Source organism: Dryobates pubescens, chromosome 43, assembly GCF_014839835.1.
Source record: "Dryobates pubescens isolate bDryPub1 chromosome 43, bDryPub1.pri, whole genome shotgun sequence".
NCBI classification, from domain to species: Eukaryota; Metazoa; Chordata; class Aves; order Piciformes; family Picidae; genus Dryobates; species Dryobates pubescens.
In genome coordinates this window covers 648,682-662,273 of record NC_071654.1, presented here as the reverse complement: position 1 = coordinate 662,273, position 13,592 = coordinate 648,682, and the positions used below count along the sequence as shown (strand labels likewise).

Sequence of the window (13,592 nt, the reverse complement as noted above, 5' to 3'; positions counted from 1 at the left end):
CATGCTGGGGCAAGATTCACTATCTGGGTAATGTGCCTTCACCACACCCCTGCGCACTGCCGGTCCTGAAGCGCCGCAGCCCCCGGAGCGGGGAACCTTTGCCGGGGGCTGCGCTGCATGGAGCCAGCGGCAAAAACCTCTGAAGCTTCCCCTGGGAGGCTCCAGGACCTTTGTGCTCTGGGAGAAGCAGCAACCCCACGGCACAGCCAGGCGGTTGGCACCGGTCTCTATTTCCTGATCAGGGCACAGCCGTGCTGCGCTGTCAGGACTCTAAATACAGCACCAGGGAAAGATTTCCTGATGTTCCCAGCTCGTGAGGAAGCCAAACCTTTGCTTTAGAGAATTTTGGTTCAGGGAGTGCTGAAACTGTCCTGGGTTGAGGGTTTGCCGGGCACCGACCAACCCCTCCCCCACTGCTGTTCCAATCAGTTTCCAGTCTAAATTCTAGAACTCATTTGGGTCGTCTGAAGTGCCCAGGCACAAACGTTCTGTAGAGGTGGTTTCACCAACCCAATCCTGCTGCCTGTGAATGGAAACTGAATCCCCTGCTGCAGAGTTTGGATATCAATAGACTGCCAATATATCTATTCATTGACCTCCTTGCTGCTCATTCCCAAGGGCACATCTACAACACTCCTGGAGGAACAAAGAAGCCTACAAGGAAAGCAGCTGACCCTGCAAAGGACCAGGAGGGATCAGGGTCCCCATGGGAACAGGAGAAAGAGCCTGGGCTGCTGGCTTGGTTCTTATCTCTGGCTTTGGAAGATGGCCAAGGACAAACAGTGGATGAAGCAAGCAGCAGGCCCCAGCAAGGCAAAGGAAATCTCTCCTCCTCTGTCCAAGCCTGTGTTTCTGGTGTGACAGCAGGATCCCCACACTTGGATGTGTTGGAAGCTGAGTACTGGGATGCAAGCCACAGTTTGCCTTCACTTGGAGGCATGGAAGGAGTCACTGGACTCAGATTGCCCCAGAGCTGGAAACACAGCCCCAGCATTTGCAGCATTTGGACTGGGCATGGACTGATCCAGACTGTGCTGGAACAGAGTGGAGATGCAGAGCACTTGCAGTGAGCAGCCCTCTGGGTACTGCAAAGTGACCTCCTGTGGAGTGAGAATGGACAGTGCCTGAGGTGTGCTGCTGATTGCTGCTGGGCATGGTGCAGATGGCACAGAATGAGGGCTTTGGAATATCAAAGGTTAAGTTGAAAATTTGCTGCCATTACTCCACACCACCCTGCCTCATGCCACCTTCACAGGGACAGTGCTGGCTGAAGCAAAGTACTACAGGGCTTGAAGCTCAGATTGCAACATCAGAGGCTTCCTGTTCTGGTTGCTGCTGTTGGGTTCTGGCTCTCAGGTGCTGGCTCTTTGCTGAGGGGGAGGGCTGCAGGGGTTTAACTCCTGGCTGCTGCTGCTCAATGCTGTGCTTCTTTCTGCAAACAGCTTCAGGTCAGTGTGCATTATGGGATCTCCTTTGGATTCAGCTCTGTTGATGCTGTCTCAAGTCCTTATCTCAGCCCAGAGGGTTTTTTTGGTTCCTGTGTGTGTTATTTTACCCTCACTTCTGTTTTTGGGGGGGAACAGGCAGCTTAACCTCTTCTCAGCTCTTCAACCTGTTCCAGCCCCAGAGTGGAAAGCCAACAGAAGCTTTCTGAGTTCTTCCAAAGATCTCCATGAGCTTCCCCCTACACCCTCCAAAGATCCCAAAACGCAGTCCTAGGACCATCCAAATCCCAAACACCTAAGATTACCTGAAAGCCCCTGAAGAATGCCTCTGAGATGCCCCTCAAGACTCCTCTGAGAACCTCATTTTCCCCTCCCTGAACTGGGCACACAGCTCCACCCCATCCCTTGGGAGCAAAAGCCCTCAAAATTTGGGCACTGAGGCAGGGATGTTTGAAATAAAAGCAAACAGAGAGGATTTGGGTAACTTTTAGGTTTTATTGACACAATTGGTCAATGGACAGAGGATTTCTTACCCCAGGGAGACACAAAGCATTGGGGAAGAACCAGACAGATCCTGGCAAAGCCCTGCCCAGCTCCACTGGGAGCTCCAGCTGTGCCAACTCAGCACTGTAATTGTTCTCATTAGCAATAATTGGTGTTCAGAAGGGCAGGAGGTGTTTGCTGATGCTGGTGTCCCCAGTCCCTGAGAACTGCACAGGAAAAAGGGATGATTTTGGTGCCGGAAAGGCCCTCTCAGATGGGTCACGATTACCCAACGGATTCTAGTTGGATTTATGCCTCCCCTCCAGTGCCTGCTGCTCTCTGGTGTGGGTGCAGCGGTGCTTGTTGAGGGATCCCTTATGGGTGAAGCTCTCCCCACAGTCAGCACAGGTGAACGGCTTCTCACTAGTGTGGGTGCGGCCGTGAGCAATGAGATTGCCCCTGCGGCTGAAGCTCTTGCCACAGTCAACACAGGTGAGCGGTCTCATCGCTGTGTGTGTGGCAGTGAACAATGAGATGGCCCCTGTCTCTGAAGATCTTGCCAGTCAGCACAGGTGAACGGTTTCTGACTGGTGTAGGTGCGGCGGTGGCGAATGAGATGGCTCCTGTGGCTGAAACTCTTGCCACAGGCAGAACAGGTGAAGGGTTTCTCACCGGTGTGGGTGCGGCGGTGGTGAATGAGAGTGCCCCTGTCTGAAGGCCTGGCCGCACTCAGCACAGCTGAATGACTTCTCCGTAGTGTGCACACTATGGTGCTCTGTGAGAGTGCCCTTCTGGGTGAAGCTCTTGCCGCAGTCGGCACAGCTGTAAGGCCTCTCACCGCTGTGGATGAGTTGGTGCCGGATGAATTTGGCACTCGTGGTGAAGCTCTTGCCGCACTCAGCACAGGGGAACAGATGCTCTCCGGTGTGGATGCGGCGGTGGATGGTGAGAGTGGAGCTGGTTTTGAAGCTCTTGCCGCAGTCCCTGCAGCTGAAGGCCTTCTCACTGGTGTGGGTGAGATGGTGGTCCCTAAGATGAGAGATCTTCCTGAACCACTTGCCACAGCTGTCACAAGAGAAGGGCCTCTCTCCAGTGTGGGTGCGGAAGTGCTGGGTGAGATTGGAGCGTCGGGTGAAGCTCCGGCCGCAGTCAGCACAGGTGAATGGTTTTTCTCTCCAGTGTGGGTGCGGCGGTGCTGGATGAGCTTTTAGTTCCATCTGAACCTCTTGCCACAGTCACCACAGACGAAGGGCTGGGAGCCAGGCTGCGGGCAGCGGTGCTTCACTGGCTCTGAGCCACCTGGGAAGCTCTGCCCACAGTCAAGGCACTGATTCAGTTGTTTCAGTGACACGGAGGGACCTCCTCTGGCTTCATCCTCCTCCATACATTCCTCCCCCTCCCCCTGGTCACCTTCATCATCATCATTATCCTCCTCTTCATAGTCATCATTCTTCACAGCATCATCCTCCATCTTCTCCTCTTTTTCCTCCTCCTCTCCCTTGGGACTGCACATGGGCTTCTCCAAATTGATCTCTGAGTGCTGCTTCTCCTCCCAGCTCTTGCCTGGATACTTCTGTGAGGCCATACTGTGGCAGGAAGGGGTCACAGCTGTGCAATAGAGAAGATGGAATCACCTGAGCCCAGGACCTCAAACCTTGAGATCTTGCCTAGGTCATGACAGTCCCTGACTCCCAACACTTCCCAACACCCAGCTGGAGGAAAGACTGCAGAGGGGACCTCAAACCTTCAGTTTCTGCCACAGTGTAGGCTCAGACCTCTAATACCTGTGCTGAGACCCCAGGTTCCTGTGATCAGTGCCCTGAGGTACCCTGGGGCTTACAAATGGTCTTGTCCCCCTCTCCTCGAGCCTGGTGGCATTGGCAGGGTGGTTCCTGGCCCAGGCCCTGTCCTTTGATCTCTCCTGGCTCAGGCAATGGAGGCAGCAGCACTGACCAGCGAAGACCAAACCACCTTCAACCTTCTCCCACCACCCTCCACATTCCAACCCCCAAAAATCACCTCCTGCTCACAACTCACCCCCAGCAGCCTGGAGCATTCCTCAACTCCCACACCACATGATGTGCCTCAGAGCCCCTGGAGAGGTGAAATATGCTGGAGAGGAGGAGGTGGAGGAGGTTGGGAGCTGCCCTGGGGGCCTAGGATCCTGCTGTTAATCCACTCTGGGTTTCTTACCTGTTGTGCTGCTCCAAGGGACAGATCTGCAAACTGCTGTCCCCAGCACACAGGGGCAGGGATGATGGAGAGAGGACACAGCCCCTGAAGAGAGAAGCAAAGGGCTCAGAGAGCACTGACCTGCAAGGGATGGCTCAGCACTGCCCAGGACCACACAGCACAGCTCAGCCTTGCTGGGGTTAGCTCCCAAGCCCAGCAGCACAGCCACAGCACACAGCCAGGGCTGATCAAGATGGGAGGCCTCAACAAGTGCAGACTCAGCTCCTTGACAAGCCCACAGCCTCCAGCACACAGCTGCAGGCCAGCACCACAACACAGCTGCCTCCACACAGCCTCTCCCAGGCCTTGCCTGCAGCTTCCTCCCACTGCCTGCCCAGGGCTCTGCTGCCTGCACCTGCATTTGCCAGCAGACCTTGCTCTGGTCCCACCTCTCTTCCCTGGCCCTGCCCCCACCACACCCACTCTGTGCTCAGCTCTGCCCTGCACACACCTCTCTGCTGCCCACTCCCCAAGAGAAGATCAGAGCAGCCCTCAGGACACACACAAAGGGAGCTTCATGATCTCTGCAGATGCAGCACAGGGGGAAGGGACTTGGGCAGCTTCTTGCTAAACCTCTTCAGCCCTCACTGGGATGCTGGAGGAGTCTCTGCCTCCTGCCCAAACCTCACACCTCCAGCACCCTTCACACACCTGCAGCCCAAAGACACTCACTGGAAAGGGTTTGGCTTCCTTCTCTCCCTGACCATTTCTCTCAGCTGGCTCTTTGCAGCTCTCCTGGAGCTGCCACTCCACAGCCCCAAGAGAAAATGAGGTTGGATGGGAGGGCACAGTGCCCAGGGGCTGCTGTTCATCTCCCAGCTGACACATGCAGAGCTGCAGCACAATTCACTCCTTTCACCTCCTCAAATGCTGCCAGATTCTGCCATGCCCTGCACACACATTTGCCACCTGGGCCCTGCATCCTCTCCCCTTCTTGGGGGGACAAGGCCTAATTCCTGCCTGGCCATTCCCAGGCCCTTCCCTCAGTCCCAGCCCATCCATGTCCCTGCTGCCTTGGCTGTCCCATGGCCCTGTGTCCCCCACCCCCACTGCCACTGCAGCTGGAAGGGTGGAGTGGGAAATGCTGTGGCTGAGGAAGCCTCTAAGGAACTGGGCTGGAAGCAGCAGCACAAAAATGGAAGGGGCCTGAGACTAAAGGCTGGGATCAGCTGGAGGGCTGAAAGAACAGCACCAAGCCAAGGGGGGGTTACAGATGAGGGCTGGGGAGGGAGCCTGCAGACACCTCAGGCAGCAACTGAGGAGAGCAAGGGGGACAGAGTGGGAGTGAGACCTCAGGTGACTCCTGCCATGGGGGATGGCTGGGCTGTGTGGCTAGGAGCCCTGAGTGCCTGCTTGGGCTGTGCTGGATGTCAGGAGGGCTCAGGGGACTGTCCTGAGCCAGGCAGGGTTTGGGGCTTTGAGCTTCTGGGGTCAGCTGCTGCCAGCACCATTGGAGGTAGGAGCCAGGCAGAGCCTCACAGCTGCTGAACTAAGCCCTCCCACCCCCTGCAGCCTTCACCCTCCATCTCCCCATCCATTGCTCCATCTCCCCTCACTTGCTGCCCTCTCAGAGTCCTCAGATCTCCACCAAAGCCCAGGGCTGATCTAGAGCCCCAGCATGGCCCAACAGCAGCCCCTGGATGAGAGCATGGAGGAGAATGCCCTGGAGAGGAAGTTGGAGGAGCTCAAGTGCAGCCTCAAGGGAAAGGAAGCTGAGGAGGAGGAGAAGCAGGAGGTTGAGGTCAAGAATGAGGAGGAGGAGGATGAGGAGCACAAGAACAAGAAGGATGAGGACAGGAAGGAGGAGAATGAATCTGCAGTGCCTCTCTCTGTGCCACCTGAGCAGCCCAAGCAGTGCCTGGGTGCAGGCAGCTTCCCACCCAGCTCACTGCCACTGCAGCACCTGGGCCCCCCCCGGCACCTGACCTTTCCTCTTCAAAACCCTTCCAAAAGCCTTCTCAAGATTCACCCAAATCCTGTCCCAACTTGCCACAAAACCTTCAGCTTCATCCAGATCTCTGCACAGCTCTCAACAACTCATTCTGGAGGCACTGCAGGGAGGTTTGAGGCTCAAGATGCTTCCAAGAGGCTTCAAAACCTTCACAAGTGCCCCAAAAGTCATCCCCAGAGCAGCCAAAGGCCCAGAAAAAGTCTTTCCCAACCTCCTCAGAGTTCCCCAAACCATCACAGGATTCACTCAGATCTCCTTTGGCAGCAAGCTGCAGAGGTTTCAGTGAGCTTTGGGAGTCTCCAAACTCTGCAACCAGGCCTGAAAAACCCTCAGGGGCTCTGGAAAAGCAAAATCTCTTCCAGAGTTAGGAAAAGCTCTTTGGAACCTCTGAAATCCTCATTCAGAGCTCTCTAAACCTCTGAGCAGCTGGGTCTGAAGAGCTGGGAGCATGGCAGCCATACTGGGAGGGAACTGGGAGCGCTGGCAGCCATACTGGGAGGGAACTGGGAGCATGGCAGCCATACTGGGAGGGAACTGGGAGCATGGCAGCCATACTGGGAGGGAACTGGGAGCATGGCAGCCATACTGGGAGGGAACTGGGAGCATGGCAGCCATACTGGGAGGGAACTGGGAGCACTGGCAGCCATAGTGGGCAGGAACTGGGAAAGAGCTGGGAGCAATGGGATCCAGGCTGGGAGCCAAACTGGGAAAGTACAGAGGGTACTGGGGGCCAAGCTGGGAGCACTGGGAGAGAGTTGGGGGCATTGGGTGCCAAACTGGGAACACTAAGGGCCACACTGGGAGCCAAACTGGGAGCTCTGGGAGCCAAACTGGGAGTACTAAGGCCCACACTGGGAGCCAAACTGGGAGCCAAACTGGGAGCACTAAGGCCCACACTGGGAGCCAAACTGGGAGCTCTGGGAGCCAAACTGGGAGCACTAAGGGCCACACTGGGAGCCAAACTGGGAGCACCAAAGGCCACACTGGGAGCCAAACTGGGAGCACCAAGGGCCACACTGGGAGCCAAACTGGGAACACTAAGGGCCACACTGGGAGCCAAACTGGGAGCACTAAGGGCCACACTGGGAGCCAAACTGGGAGCCCTGAACTCTCTCCCAACCCACTCTGAACCTCTCCAGCAGTCTTCCCAACTCCTCCTGCAGAGATCTCAATGAGCTCTGAGGCCTCTCTCGGACTTCAGCTCCCTTCAGAGATGCTGCCCAAGGCTCACAACCTCCTGAGACATCATCAAAGTCTCTTCCCAACCCGCTCAGAGCTCTGCACAAGTCAGCAAAACCTCTCCAGACCTCCTCAGTCTCATTTCAAAGAGGCTTTAGGCAGTTTCTAGGCCTCCTGAGCTCTTCAGCTCCCTTCCAACCCACTGGGAATGTCTCACACTGCCTGGAACCAAGGCACCAAAATCTCTTCACAGCTCTTCAAAGCTCTGCAGAAGTTACCAAACCCTCTCCAGAGCTCTGAAAGCTAACTGGGGAGAGATTTCCATTCACTTCCTGAGCTGCTTTCAGCCTTCAGCACCCCTGGCAAAGGCTGAAACAGGCTTTGAGCTGCATCAGAAATCATCAACATCTCTCTGAGCTTCTTAAAGGCACCAAAACAAATCATTCAAATCTCTTCCAACCTCCCAGCAGTTCCTAACAGCACCCAGAGAGCCTTGAAAGCTCTCTGCTAAGATCCTTGGGGAGCTTGGAAGGAGGCTTTGTGCTCTCAAAACTCTTCAAAGCTGCTTAAAAATCATCCAAACATCTTCAGAACTCCTCCAAAACATCCTCAGAAGTCACCAAATCCCTTCAGAGCTGCCCAGAAACTCAGCTGGGGTGCAGGGAGCCCTGGGGCTGAGGGGGGATCCTGGGGCTGGGATCAGAACCCCCTGGGGCTGGGACCAGGACCCCCTCTGGGGCTGAGGGGTTTGCCCTGGGCTGGGGGCTGGGGAGGGCTCTGTGGGGCTGTCTGTGGGGTTGGGGGGCCAGGAGGATTCCTGGGGTTGGGGCAGGGTTTGTGGGGTTGGGGTCAGTGGGTCTGGAGGGAGCTCTGGGGGGAGCTCAGGGGGAGCCCCTGGGGCTTGGCTTGGGATCTGCTGGGGTGCTGCTGGGGGTGTCTGTGGGGTACAGCAGCACTCTGTAAGGTTATGGGATGGGGGCTGGGCAGCTATGGGGGGGCTGTAGGTTTCTGGGGAGGTTTGTGGGGTTGGGGGTGGTCTGTGGGGCTGGGGAGGGGCAGTCTGTGGGGTTCTGGTGGGGGCTGTGGGGTTGGATCCCTGGGGGCTGAGGGTTGCAGTCAGGATCCTGTGGGGCTCATGGGGGGAAACCTGTGGCTGGGATTGGAATCCACTGGGGCTGGGTGGGGGTCTGGAGGGCTCTGGGGGTTGGATGGGGCCTGGCTGACCCTGGCACACTGGGTAGGGCAGGAGCCACCTGGGCACCACAGGCCCTGAGGTGTCCCCAGCTGTGCCCCCACCCAACAGCAGCTGCAGGAGGGGCTGGGGGGGAGCCTCCTCCTCCAGCCAGGACAACAAAAGGCTCAAGGCCTAGGGGGAGAAGCTGAAGCAGAAGCTGGCAGCCAGCAAACACAGTCTGGGGGGGCTGGGAGGGGTGTTCTGGGCAGGGGGGCTGTGGGTTTGGGGTGATTCTGACACCTCCTTAACCTCTCTGCACAGCTCTGCAGGAGGCTCAGCACCAGGGGCAGGCACTGTGCTGCCAGCCCAAGGGCTGAGGCAGGAGCACCCCTGGCTGCTGGCCCAGCACAGCCAGCTGCAGGCTCTGGCACTCTGGGGGGGACAAAGCCCTGAACCCCCAAACAGCCTCCCCCAACTCCCTGTGCCCCCCCAGGCAGCCCAAGCTGGACCCTGCCACAAGCAGGAGGAGCCCAAAATGCCCCCAGGGAAACCACAACAGCAGCCTGAGAGCTCAAAATGCCTCCCTGGGACCCTCAGTTACCTCCCTGCACCCCAAAGCTATCCCAAAGGAACCAACAATGGTCCCCAACACCCAGGCAGCAGCAAAGGACTCCCCCACCCCCAAGGGACCCAGCACTGGGGGGAGCTTCAGAGGGATTCTGGGGGGCAGGGCCCATGGCAGTGCCATTTGGGACCCTGCCTGACCTGGGGGCAAAGAAGACTTGGGGGGCAGCAACATTTGGGGGCCCTCCTGTTCTTCCCTCCCTACTCCAGCTGGGCACTTCTCCATTGCCCCCCAAGTGGGGGACCCCATTGCCCTGTGGGCACCCCCACACACCTCCTGGCCTCCTCTCACCAGTAGCCTCTGTCCCCAGATGGGGGCTCCTGCCCAGGAGGCCACCCCAGCCCCAAGCCCTGGGCTCACAGACCAGGCCAGGCCAGGCTCTGAGGTGCCCTGCAGCCAAGCTGAGTCCAGCACCAAGCCACTGCTGGACCCCCCTGGACTCTTCCTTGGAGACCCCCAGCAAGGGCAGCGCTCAAGGAGGTGTCCTGCAGCCTGTGCAGGGCTGAGAGCAGCTGAGGAGAGAGCAGAGAAGGCAAAGAGAGGGCAGAGAATGACCAGCAGAGAGCTCAGCACCACCCCAGGCTCCCATCCAGGCTGCCAAGGTGCTGCTGGGCACCCACCAGGCTTGGCTGGGGGGGGACACCACTGCCAGCTGGCACTGGCCAAAGGGGCAAGCTGGGCACACTGGGCACAGAGGCTGAGCTTCCTGAGGGCAGGGACAGAAGGCAGAGCCCAGCTGGGGGCCACAGAGAGGCCTGCAGAGAGATGGCCACAGCCCCGTGCCCGAGGGCAGGCAGAGGCAGCCCTGGCACAAGGGCACAGCAGAGCCCCACAGGAAGGGGCCGGGGGGCACAGAGGCCTCGGATGCCACCGCCCCCAGCACAGCCAAACCCAGCTGAGCCCAGCCCCAGGCGCTCCTCAGCTCAGGCTCAGCACAGCCCCCACGCCTGACACCCCCACGGCACCCAGCACACAGCCTGCCCACAGCTCCCCCCCGCGCCTGGCCCTCAGCCCAGCCGCTGCCCTTCAGCACAGCAGCCGCCCGGCAGCTGCCGGCACAAAGCCTCCGACCCCCCAGGGCTCCCCCACACCCCCCCACAGCAGCCTCTGCTGCCAGCCACCCCCCACGCTCACCACCACCTCTCCTGCACACAGCAGCCCCCACAGCGCCGCTGCCAGCTCAGCTCTGCTGCCAGCCCAGCCCCCAGCACAGGGACACAGGGACACAGGGCCAGGGCCAGCCCCTGCAGCCCACCCATGGCTCCGCCTGCAGCACAGCAGCAGCCAAAGGGGGCCTGCAGCTGCCCCGAGCAGGGGGAGGCAGCAGCACAGCCCCACCAGGAGCCCCCAAACACACCCACCCCGACCCAGCCCCGCACACAGCTCCCCACACCCGCACCCACCCCCTCGCAGCACCCCAGCGCTCCCCACTCCAAGCCTCCCCACCCCGACCCACCCCACAGCCACACACAGCCTCCCCCAGCACCAACAACTCCTACCCCCAACCCCACACAGCCCCACGGGCTCCTGCCCAGCCCCTCACACGCCCCTCTCGGCCCCCAAGCCCCCACCCAACCGAACAGACGCCCCCACAGCCGCACGGCCCCCCCCGACCACCCCCCACAGCCCCACGGACACCAGCCCCACCCCTCACGGCTCCCTCCTCCAGCCCAGCTCCAGGACACAGCCCTCAGCCCCAGGGCATCCCAATGCCGACCCCAGGAGCCGCTCCCCCGAGCCCCAAGGGATCCCCACCCCAGCATCCCCCACTCTGCCCCGCGGCTGCCCACACCTACCCCACAGCCCAGGCCCGAGGGGCGCGGAGCAGCAGCGAGAGGCAGGAGGCAGAGCTCGGAGCAGAGGCAGCTGCCGCCTGCCGTCCCCTGCAGCCTCCTGGCAGCCTGGGCGAGCAGAGAGCGATGCGAGGGAGGCCCCGAAGCGGCCACGCTGCAGCCCGGCGGAGGCGGGGGCTGGGGCCGCAGAGGAAGTCCCGCCCACGGGCGGGCAGCCTTAGCCAATGAGAGGCGGCGGGAGCGCGGCAGCTCCTCCCCCTGCTGGCTGCCGAGGCACAGCGAGGAGCTGCCGCTGCCGGCCGCGGCCGCCATTGTTGCTGCCCCGCGGGGAGCGGCAGCGGGGCCGGAGCGCGGCAGAAGTGCCGGAGGTGCTGGCGGGCGAGCGGCAGCTGCCGGCTGGGGAGCTGCGGCGGGGCGGGAGGGGCTGAGGGGGCCGGGGAGCGCTGCGGGCGGCGGCAGCGGAGCGGGGAAGGCTCTGGGCGGGCCCCGGGGCATGCTGAGAGCCGGGGAGCGCTGAGCTGCTGGGCCCCGGCGCTGCGCGGGGCGTGCGGAGCTCAGGCTTGAGGTTTTCCTTCCTCCCTTGGTGTTTGAGTCCCCAGGTTCCCACCGCCTGCTGCGGAACATCTTGGGGCTGCCTCCAGCCCTCGCAGCAGCCTCTCTCGGGTTGCAATCAGCTTGGGTTGGGCTCAGGTCGGCTTTGAGCTTTTTCCCTTCGGCTGTGAGCTGAAGGCAGCTCAGGAAGAAAGTTCTGACTGCAGGCTGCAGAGAGAGGACTTGGGGCCGCAGGAGGAAGCTTGAGGAGGGGTTTGGAGGAGCCCAGAGCGCTTGTGCAGGGCAGAGACACAAAGAGGTCCCTGAGCCATAGCCGCCCCCAGCGCTCCCCGGCCCCCGCAACCCCTCCCGCCTCGCCACACCTCACGACCCCGCAGCTCTGTCGCGACAGCGATGTCGGCGCGCACAGCCCAGGCGCTGCTCCGGCGCTCCGCAGCCTCTGGCTGGGAGGCAGCCCCAATGGTGCCCGCGGCCGGCAGGGGCGGTTCCCTGCGGAGACTTGGGGGCGTGGCTGGGCTGTTTCGGCGGCTCTGATTGGCTGCGGCTGCCCGGCCGTGGGGGCAGCAATGGCGGCCGCGGCCGGCAGCGGCAGCTCCTCGCTGTGCCTCGGCAGCGCCCAGGGGGAGGAGCTGCCGCGCTCTGGGCGCTTCTGATTGGCTGCGACCGCCCGCCCGTGGGCGGGACTTCCATTGCAGGCTGGGAGCTGCTTCCGCTCCCCGTCACACGTGGCCGCAGCAGCCGGAGGGGCCGGGCCGGGGTCTCCCTCCCAGCGCTCTCTGCTCGGCAGCAGCCTGCCGGGGCCGGCGGCTCCCTGTGCGCTGAGCTCTTCCTCCTCCTCCTCCTGCTCTGCTTCGCTCTTGTCCCGGGGTCCAGGTGGGGTGAGGGAGTCTGTGGGGCTGAGTTGGGGGTGGTGGGGTGGGGATGAGGGAATGGTCTGTGGGGGGCTGCGAGGGGTCGGGAGGGTCGCTTGGGTTGGGGAAGGGTTTGTGGGGCAGGGGTCGGTGGGGCTGGGGCGGGGAGACCCTGTACGGGGATCTAGGGGGAATCGGTGGGGTTTGGTTGGGGGCTTCTGCGAATATGTGGGGGGGGGTCCGTGGGATACGGGGGAGATCCGTGGGGTACGGGGTGGGGGTGGGTCTGTGGGGTCCGGGGGAGCTCTGCAAGCTTGGCGCTTGGGGCCTGTGCGGTTTGGGGGTGGGGTCGCTGTGATTGTGGGGACCTCTGTGTGGCTGTGGGGGTCTGCGGTGTTGGGGGTGGTCGTGGGGGGGCTGTGGGGTAGGGCAGAGGTGTGCAGGGTCGGTGAGGATCGTCTGTGCTGTGGGGGGTGGGGTTGAGGTGGGGGATCGGTGGGGTTCCTTGTGCTGCTGCCTCCCCCTGCTCGGGGCAGCTGCAGACCCCCTCTGGTTGCAGCAGGAGCCATTGGGCTGGGGTCAGCTGTGGGGCGGTTTGGCTGTGCTGGGGGTGGTGGCATCCGAGGCCTCTGTGCTCTGCAAGCTCTGGAGGCACAAAGATTCCCTGGGGGGTTGCAGAGTGATTCTCAGTTTCTCTGCAGGCCTCCTGAGCACAGAAAGGCTCAGGGCAGGAGGAGCTTTTGCTGCTGGTTGTTTTGTGCAGCCTTGGGTGTTGGATCAGTCTCTTGGCTCAGTTTGGTCCTTTCTCTTGGGGCCAGGTTCAGCTCCCTTTGGTTTGGCAGCTGAGCACAGCTTGAGGCTTTTGCTGCAATGGTTTCTGTGCTGGCAGCATTCTGTGCTGCCAGCTGGAGTGCTGTGTGCAGCTCTGGTGCCCCCAGGAGGGGGGCAGGAGGTTGAGCTGTTGGAGGGGGTGCAGAGGAGGCCATGGGGGTGGTGGGAGGGCTGTGGCAGCTCCCCTGTGGGGGTGGGCTGTAAGAGTTGTGTCTGTTAAGGCTGGAGAGGAGAAGGCTGTGGGGAGAGGTTGGAGCAGCCTTGTGGTAGCTGCTGGGGGCTGCAGGAGAGCTGGGGAGGGACTTTTGTGAGGGGCTGGGAGTGATGGGCTGAGGGGGACTGGATTGAAGGCTGAGGAGGGCAGATTTGGAGTGGAGCTTGGGAGGCAATAGTTTGGAGTGGGGGTGGTGAGAGCCTGGAGCAGGTTGGGCAGGGAGGTGCTGGCTGCCCCCTCCCTGGAGGTGCTGAGGGTGAGG

At 61.1% G+C, this 13,592-nt stretch overlaps 1 pseudogene; it reads right to left on the bottom strand.

The window, feature by feature from the left end:
- LOC128899310 (oocyte zinc finger protein XlCOF6-like) overlaps nt 1-13,592 on the bottom strand; it is a 285,720-nt pseudogene that overhangs the window by 267,333 nt on the left and 4,795 nt on the right.